This window comes from Amphibalanus amphitrite, unplaced genomic scaffold (assembly GCF_019059575.1).
Source record: "Amphibalanus amphitrite isolate SeventyFive unplaced genomic scaffold, NRLGWU_Aamphi_draft 000054F_arrow, whole genome shotgun sequence".
Classification (NCBI taxonomy): domain Eukaryota; kingdom Metazoa; phylum Arthropoda; class Thecostraca; order Balanomorpha; family Balanidae; genus Amphibalanus; species Amphibalanus amphitrite.
The window spans coordinates 1,473,519-1,480,527 of record NW_024881550.1 but is presented as its reverse complement, the minus strand read 5'-3'; the positions used below and the strand labels follow the sequence as shown (position 1 = coordinate 1,480,527).

Genomic DNA, 7,009 nt, shown 5'->3' with positions numbered 1-7,009 from the left:
GCGCCGTGTCCGCCGTGACCCGACCCCAGCCGACCTGGCGGAGTATTTGAACGGCGCTCCGATGCGGGACGACGGCGGCGGCGTGTCCTGCCGCTCGACCCGCACCCGTGTCGCCACCACCGCCCTCGCCCGCCGCGCCGCCGTCCGCTGGCGCGCCGCTGACCCCCCTGTCCTGCAGGTGGGGGAGGCGGACGTGGAGCCGCGGCGCGAGTCGCGCGCGCTCCGGGAGGCGGTCCGCCAGACCGAGCTGCGTGAACTGACCCAGATGCCGCAGCAGGGCAAGGTGCTGGCTTGCGTGGCCGACCAGCCGGTGAGCTCCCATTATATGTATAATGGGAGCTTCACCCGCTTCGCCGACTGGCGCTTCGTCCACAGGGCCCGTCTCTCGCTCGTGCCCCTCAACGCCTATTCCCGCCGAGCAGGAGCCGACCGCCGGTGCCGGAGGTGTGGGTACGCGGCGGAGACCTTGCCCCATGTGACAAACCACTGTCTGCAGGCGCACGCGGAGGCGTACCAGCTGCGGCACGACGCCATCCTGGCCCGGCTGGAGCGCGCCACGCCCGTGTTTGCAGGAGATGACGTGCGGGTGAACCGTCGCGTCCCCGGCATCGACTCTGCCCTCCGCCCTGACCTGGTGGTGACCCGGGGTGATCATGTGTCCCTGGTGGACGTCACCGTGGCGTTCGAGAACCGCCCCGAGGCCCTCCGCGCTGCCGCCGCAGACAAGGAGCGCAAGTACGCGCCCCTCGTCCAGGAGCTGCGGCGGCAGGGGAAGACGGCCTCCGTGCACGCCCTCGTGTTGGGGTCCCTGGGGACGTGGGTGCGGTCCAACGAGAGGACGCTGCGTCAGCTGCGCGTGTCCCGCGTGTACGCCCGTCTAATGCGTAAACTCATGGTGAGTGATACGCTGCGGTGGTCACGCGACATTTATATTGAACATATTACCGGGACACGCCAGTATTAGGCACGTGTCGCTGTCGGGCCGACCCCAGGGCCGAGTGAATGTAGTTTGTTGTGGTTTTGTTAATTGTTATGTCTCTAGTGTCGCATGTTTGTGGCCGTCAGTGTGTTTCGTGGTCACTTGGTGTTAATTGTTATTATTTGTCACTGTCTCACTTGTGTACTGGTGTGTATGTGTGTGCCTGTGCCCTGGGTGTTCACCTAACAGCAGCAGTCGGTGCTGGTCGGCGGCCGCCGCACGGTGGCCCCCTCACCGACCTGCCCGCGTGACCTGAACTACCCTGCGCTGACCCCGCTGACCTGGACCGGACCGTCCCTGATGACCGAGACCGAGCAGCCTGCCTGTGTCTTCGTTTGGCAACCGCCAACCCGGTCGTCGTGTCTTACCGAGTCTCAGCTGACCGGCCGCTGACCCCGTGGCCGCTGAGCTGACCGCTGACCGCCGCCCGTGGCCCTCTGACCGAGGTGTCCGCTCCCTGGTGTCCGCCGCCCGGTGTCCGCCCCCCCCCCGTGACCCCTGTGTCACTGTGTGTGTGTGGGTGTGAGGTGGGTGTACCGGTGTGTGCCGGTGACCCTTGGCCGTGACCGGTGGCCGTGGCCGCCCTGCCGGCGGCTGTAGGCTGCCCGTCTGGCGGCCGGCTGCCCCCCGGTGGCTGGAGCCGCCTCACCCGGTGGCTGTGGCTGCCCCCGGTGGCTGGGCCGCTCACCTGGTGGCTGTGGCTGCCCCCGGTGGCCGTGGCTGCCCCCGGTAGCTGTGGCTGCCCTCCGGTGGCCGTGGCTGCCCCCGGTGGCCGTGGCTGCCCCCGGTGGCTGGAGCCGCCTCACCTGGCGGCTGTGGCTGCCCCGTGGTGGCTGTGGCTGCCCCCGGTGGCCGTGGCTGCCCCTCGTCTGGTGGCCGCTGCCGTGGTCGCCTGCCGGTGACCTGGGGTCGCCTCCGGTGACCGCCGGGCCGCTCCTGGCGTCCGTCGGCCGCCCTGCGGCGCTCTCCGCCCGGTCACGCTGGACCGGTGACCGGGGCTCGGCGGCCGCCACCCGTGGCCGCCGTCTGCCGCTGGTGCCGCTGGTGCCGGCCCGTCGGCTGGTGCCGTCTGGTGCCGGCCCCGTCTACTGCTGGTGTCTGGCGCACTGTCAAGTGGCTGGTGGCTGCCCTCTTGGTGGCCGCCGTCAAGTGGCCGGTGATCGCTCTGCTGATGGCCGGTGGCCGCCCTCCCGGCGGCTGCCTTCAAGCGGCCGGTGCCCGTGGCCGGTGGCCACCCTCCCGGTGGCCGCTGTCAAGTGGCTGGTGGCCGCTCTGCTGATGGCCGGTGGCCGCCCTCCCGGCGGCTGCCTTCAAGCGGCCGAAGCCGGTGGCCGCCCTCTCGGTGGTCGCCATCAAGTGGCCGCTGCCTGTGGCCGGTGGCCGCCCTCCCGGCGGCTGCCTTCAAGCGGCCGAAGCCGGTGACCGCCCTCTCGGTGGCCACCTCCGTGACCGCCGCCCGGCTCGTGACCGCGGCTGTCCGTGCGCCGCGCTGCGCCCCGCCGCCCGGCGCCGACCGTTCTCCCCGAGACTGTCGGTCGGTCGGGGCTGTCGGTGCGCCGGGCCGCATCCCGTGCCGGCGCCCGCCGCTGCGGGCTGGAGACTGTTCCGGCCCGTCGGCCGGCGCTCGTTGGTGCCCGCGGCACCCGTCGCTCGGCGCTGGCTGGCGCCGTCTGGTGACCGCGTCGCGAACTAGTGCGCGTGGTGTCCTGACCGCCGCGTCGGTCTGGGCTCGTCGGTGCCCGCTGGTGCCCCGTCGGCTCGCTGCCGTCTCAGTGATGGACAGCACAGTGACGTCACCGCTCGGTGATGTGCGCGCCGCGGTGACGTGGGGTGGGGAGTGTTGGGGTGGGAGTGATGGGACGGGGTGGGACGGGAGTGTTGTGGCGGACAGTGGCCACTCACTGGCCGTGACCGCCCGTAGACGGTACGCCCCCGCCGTAGCCGCCGTAGACGGTCCGCCGTGGCCGCCCGGCCGGCCGGCACTCGCCTGTGCCTACTCTGGCTCGCTGGCGCCCGTACGCAGCTTGTGATTGGTGCGTGACTTCTCACCTCGCCGCCCTGAGCCTATGATCGGCGTCAGGCCTCCCTGGTGACCGGTGAGCGTAGTCACTGAGTACGGGTGACGTGAGAGCTGTGTGAGATGGCAGCTCTAGACAGTGTTAGTGTCTACAACAGTGACAGCCACTGCTGTGCCGCGGGGCGAGGAGTGTTGGATGGGATAGGGGCGATGGGGTGGGACGGGATTGTCGTGTGTATACATGATGTAAATGTGCTGCTATGTGCTCACTATTATGGCTGTCACCGCCCGACGCGGCGTGACCGTGGACCCCTAAGGTCCCCGGTTGGACCCCTCAGGTCCCCAGTCGGACCTTCCGGTCCCCAGTAGGACCCCTCCGGTCCCCAGTTGGACCCACCCGTCCACCCGCTGTACCGACCGTCTCACTGGACAGGGCGTGGTACCGTTGACGGGTCGGGACGACTCAGTGTGTGAATCAGTGTATGTGGGTATGTTGGATGGGGTGGGAAGGGACGGGTGGGGGTGGGGATACTGTGTATGTGTTTTAACCATGTGTCATTGCTCAATGCCATGTATTGCACACTGGATTCCAACATACTGCCCATGCTAATCGAAGCCTGTGTCGGCCCAATAATCTGTTAGTGGCTGTAGGCTGTTGGCTTAGGAGCGCGACATGCATGTTAACGCGATGTGTCTGATCGGCCATCCCGGTGCCTTTCGTGGCCATACTGAAGTTGGCCTGCACTGACCGACCCCCGCGGTCCTCCGGCGCCTAACGCCTTTGTCCGCTGCGCTAGGAGCGCCCTTTGTATGTATGTGTGTACTGTATAGTGCGTTTCGTTCGGTCGGCCTACCCTGTACCCTCCGTGACCTGCCGATGCTGGCTGGCCCCATGTATTTTATTCGTGGCCCAATAGTGCCCACTACCGTTGTCCGTGGCCCACGCTGCCACCGACCTGCCATTCTGTAAATATGTGTACCTACGGTGACCTCACTGATGGACCTGTTTGGTCCCCAGGCGCCTCCCGCCTCTTTATCATTCGCTGATGTGTGCGCTGATGTGCTACCCGTCTCGGTCGGCCCGCACTCCGAGCTCGTCTGGCACCCCTCTACCCTCCCTGCTCCGAGGCGGTGGTGTGGGGTCGGCGCCCCGGTGGGTCTCGGCCGGTGTGGGTCGGGGGGACCCCTGTACCCCCCTCGCTTGGTGCCGTATAGTAGAGTGGTGCCACGGGTTGCCATGGTGATGGCGTTGTGCAGCTCACCACACGATGGTGAGGCACGGCTGAGACTGCTTAGCTGGTAGAGCTAATGCTGGTGAGCGCTGACCTGGTGATGGTCTGAGTCGCTACAGCGACGGGCACGGTGGGCCCTGGTGGCCGCCCCGACCGACGAGTCGGTCCTGACTGGTGCCGGTGTGCACAGCAGGTGCCCTGCTTTGGTGATGGAGGCTGGTGCCTATATATGTAGACTACACGGCTAATCCTCCCGACCCGCCCTCCCCCCCCCCTGGCCCGCCCCGCCGCCCCGCCCGGGTCCCTCCCCCGCTGCCGCCTCCCTCCCCTCCCCCGCCTCCCTCGCCAGCCTTGCCCGGGGTGTGTGGCCGACCGCCATGGTGACCCTGCGGGGTCTATTGCTATCACCTTGTAATCCCATATGTGCATGGACTGTACACGGACGTGGCATGACTGTTGCCACCCGTATCGAATTGTCTGTACCTTCACCAAATGCCTGTTATCACCATGTACTTTTCTGAATAAAAAAAATCTGTTCTTATCAGCTTAATATCTGATACGTCCCCTACATGGGGACCAGAATATTAAACTGATTTTTGGACTTTGGCGGGGTTTTTGGAGCTTGCTCCAGCCCTGCCGCGGGTTGGCCTGGCATTGCACTACAGCCAGGATCGGCCCACTTTTGTTATCATGCGTTGTGATATGTGGTGAAAATAAAAGGATAAAGATACTTTTAAGATATATGACAATAAAAATTGACAAAACATGAAAATACGCCTCTTTTTGATCATGGTCATAGACAAACGCTCATACTAAATGGAATAAAAATGCGGGTATCGGCAAATTGTACCTGTGACCCCTCAATGTCCCTGAGGTCATCTCAGGTCATGAAGAAAAATGACCCAATCAATATCATTATGATTATAGACGTTTTTTTTTTCTCGAATTCCACTACTACGTGCCGCCCCCGACCCGAGCCACGATAACCGCTACAATAGGCGAATTAATTCACGCATTTATTTTGTTCCCAGACAATCGACATCTTTCAAGTACACGGTGCATCGGCGTCCTAAAATGTGACTGGAAAGGCCGCTCTATCTGGTGAAACTCAGTAAAGACGGTGCATCATCATCTAACTGAGGTACCTGTAAAGCTGACATCTTTATCACTATTCATTCGGTATCAGTGATGGACAGTGGGGGGCGTGTGGGAAGTTGTGGGTGACGACAGCTTTGCCTTACGTAAAGCATCATATGCTTTTAAAACTTTTCTCTTTTTATTAGTTTTGCTATAGCGTGAGGCGTGCAATCGTATATCGAAATGAAAAAAGTAACTGGAAAAATAGCAGTATCTATCGACATTCCTTACATCTGTGCTTTGGTAAGGTCCTGACAAATGCTTTATTTATTCATATTAGCCGTTTTCACGACGGCCATCTGGTACACATTTGATGCACAGGTGGTACAGATAAAGTGCAGAATTGGTCAAATCAGGTTCAGTGTGTCCTCTTAGCAGCTATCAGCTAGCACTTATATGCACTAATTTCTTATATGCCTGATTTGTCATATTTTCAGAGAGCATCATCGATTAAAACACTAATAAATTCATAAAATGAAGCTATTTGCTGTAAAAGAAAGTACGTGCAGATTTGATCACATCAGGTGCATTCGCCGGATAGACCGTCGTGAAAACGGCCATTAACTACTATCAAGATACATTTTTGTCGATACGTGCCTTATTCGTTACGTACATGATTAATCAGTACTTTTGCTGACGTACATGTGCAATACGTACTTTTGCGATGCATGCTTTTGTCTGCATGCAGCTAGGGGGGGGGGGGGGTAGAGCTAGGGGGGGGGGGGGTAGAGCGCTGCCATACGTCGTGGTGTTCGACTGTGCTGCCATCTGATGTCGCACCACTGATAACTGTCGGCGCGGCGCCGCCGTCTCCATTTGCGTGTGTACAAACGCACGGTCGAGAGCCACTAATTCGAAATTATTTCGAGTTTGGCGATCTTTTGTGCTTACAGATACTTACCATGGTGAGGATAAACTGAAACTGCGTATACTTTGAATGTAACATAATGGACCACTCTTATCACTCGCCGTGGCCACTAGCGCTCACGCTATAGCTCTGCATCGTTACTAGTACTAATAGTTATCCCTTAACTGCATAAGTATCTAAAAGTGTTGTGCTTAAGTATCGCTTCTCGGCCTTTTGGCTAAGATCAAAGTGTAGTATCTGTGGGTTGTTTAACCTATTTTAACTCGCGCGAGGCGCTTTTTGACTTTGATCTTGGCCAAAGGGTCGGGAATTGTATTCCCTTGTAATCCCTGTGACCTTGAGCAGTGCCGTGTTGCTGTGCCCGTCCACATGGTGTCGCCACCGTCGCCGCTTGCCGAGGAGGGGGCGCCGCTGCTGCTCTACACCAGGTGAGACCGCGCGGCGACTGCCTCCCCGCCTCCCCCCCCCCCCCCCTAGCTTCCGGGCAACGGCCTTCAGCCGTTGACCCGTTTTCAAAGGTTTCGCGCCAAAACCCAGACCGTTGGGATTTGGCGCCAAACCTTTGAATTTGAACTCCCTTCCCGCCCTTTCCCACCTAACGCCGGCCTGTTGATGAACATTTCTTGTTTTTGCTAAATCTGCTTTTGATCTCATTTGCTTCAATTCTACCCCTTTTCGGCCTGTTTTACGTCTAAATTACCCGTATTCCGTGCCCGTACCCATACCGTTTCTCCGTCCCGGCCTCGCCGCGTGGTTTCCCGTGCCCGAGCCGGCGC

At 60.7% G+C, this 7,009-nt stretch overlaps 2 pseudogenes; both read left to right on the top strand.

Annotated features, from left to right (window-relative positions):
* Positions 1-4,737: 4,737 nt before the first annotated feature.
* Positions 4,738-4,913, top strand: LOC122378061 (annotated as a pseudogene).
* A 1,517-nt stretch (positions 4,914-6,430) lies between these two features.
* On the top strand, positions 6,431-6,574 carry LOC122378081 (annotated as a pseudogene).
* Positions 6,575-7,009: the final 435 nt, after the last annotated feature.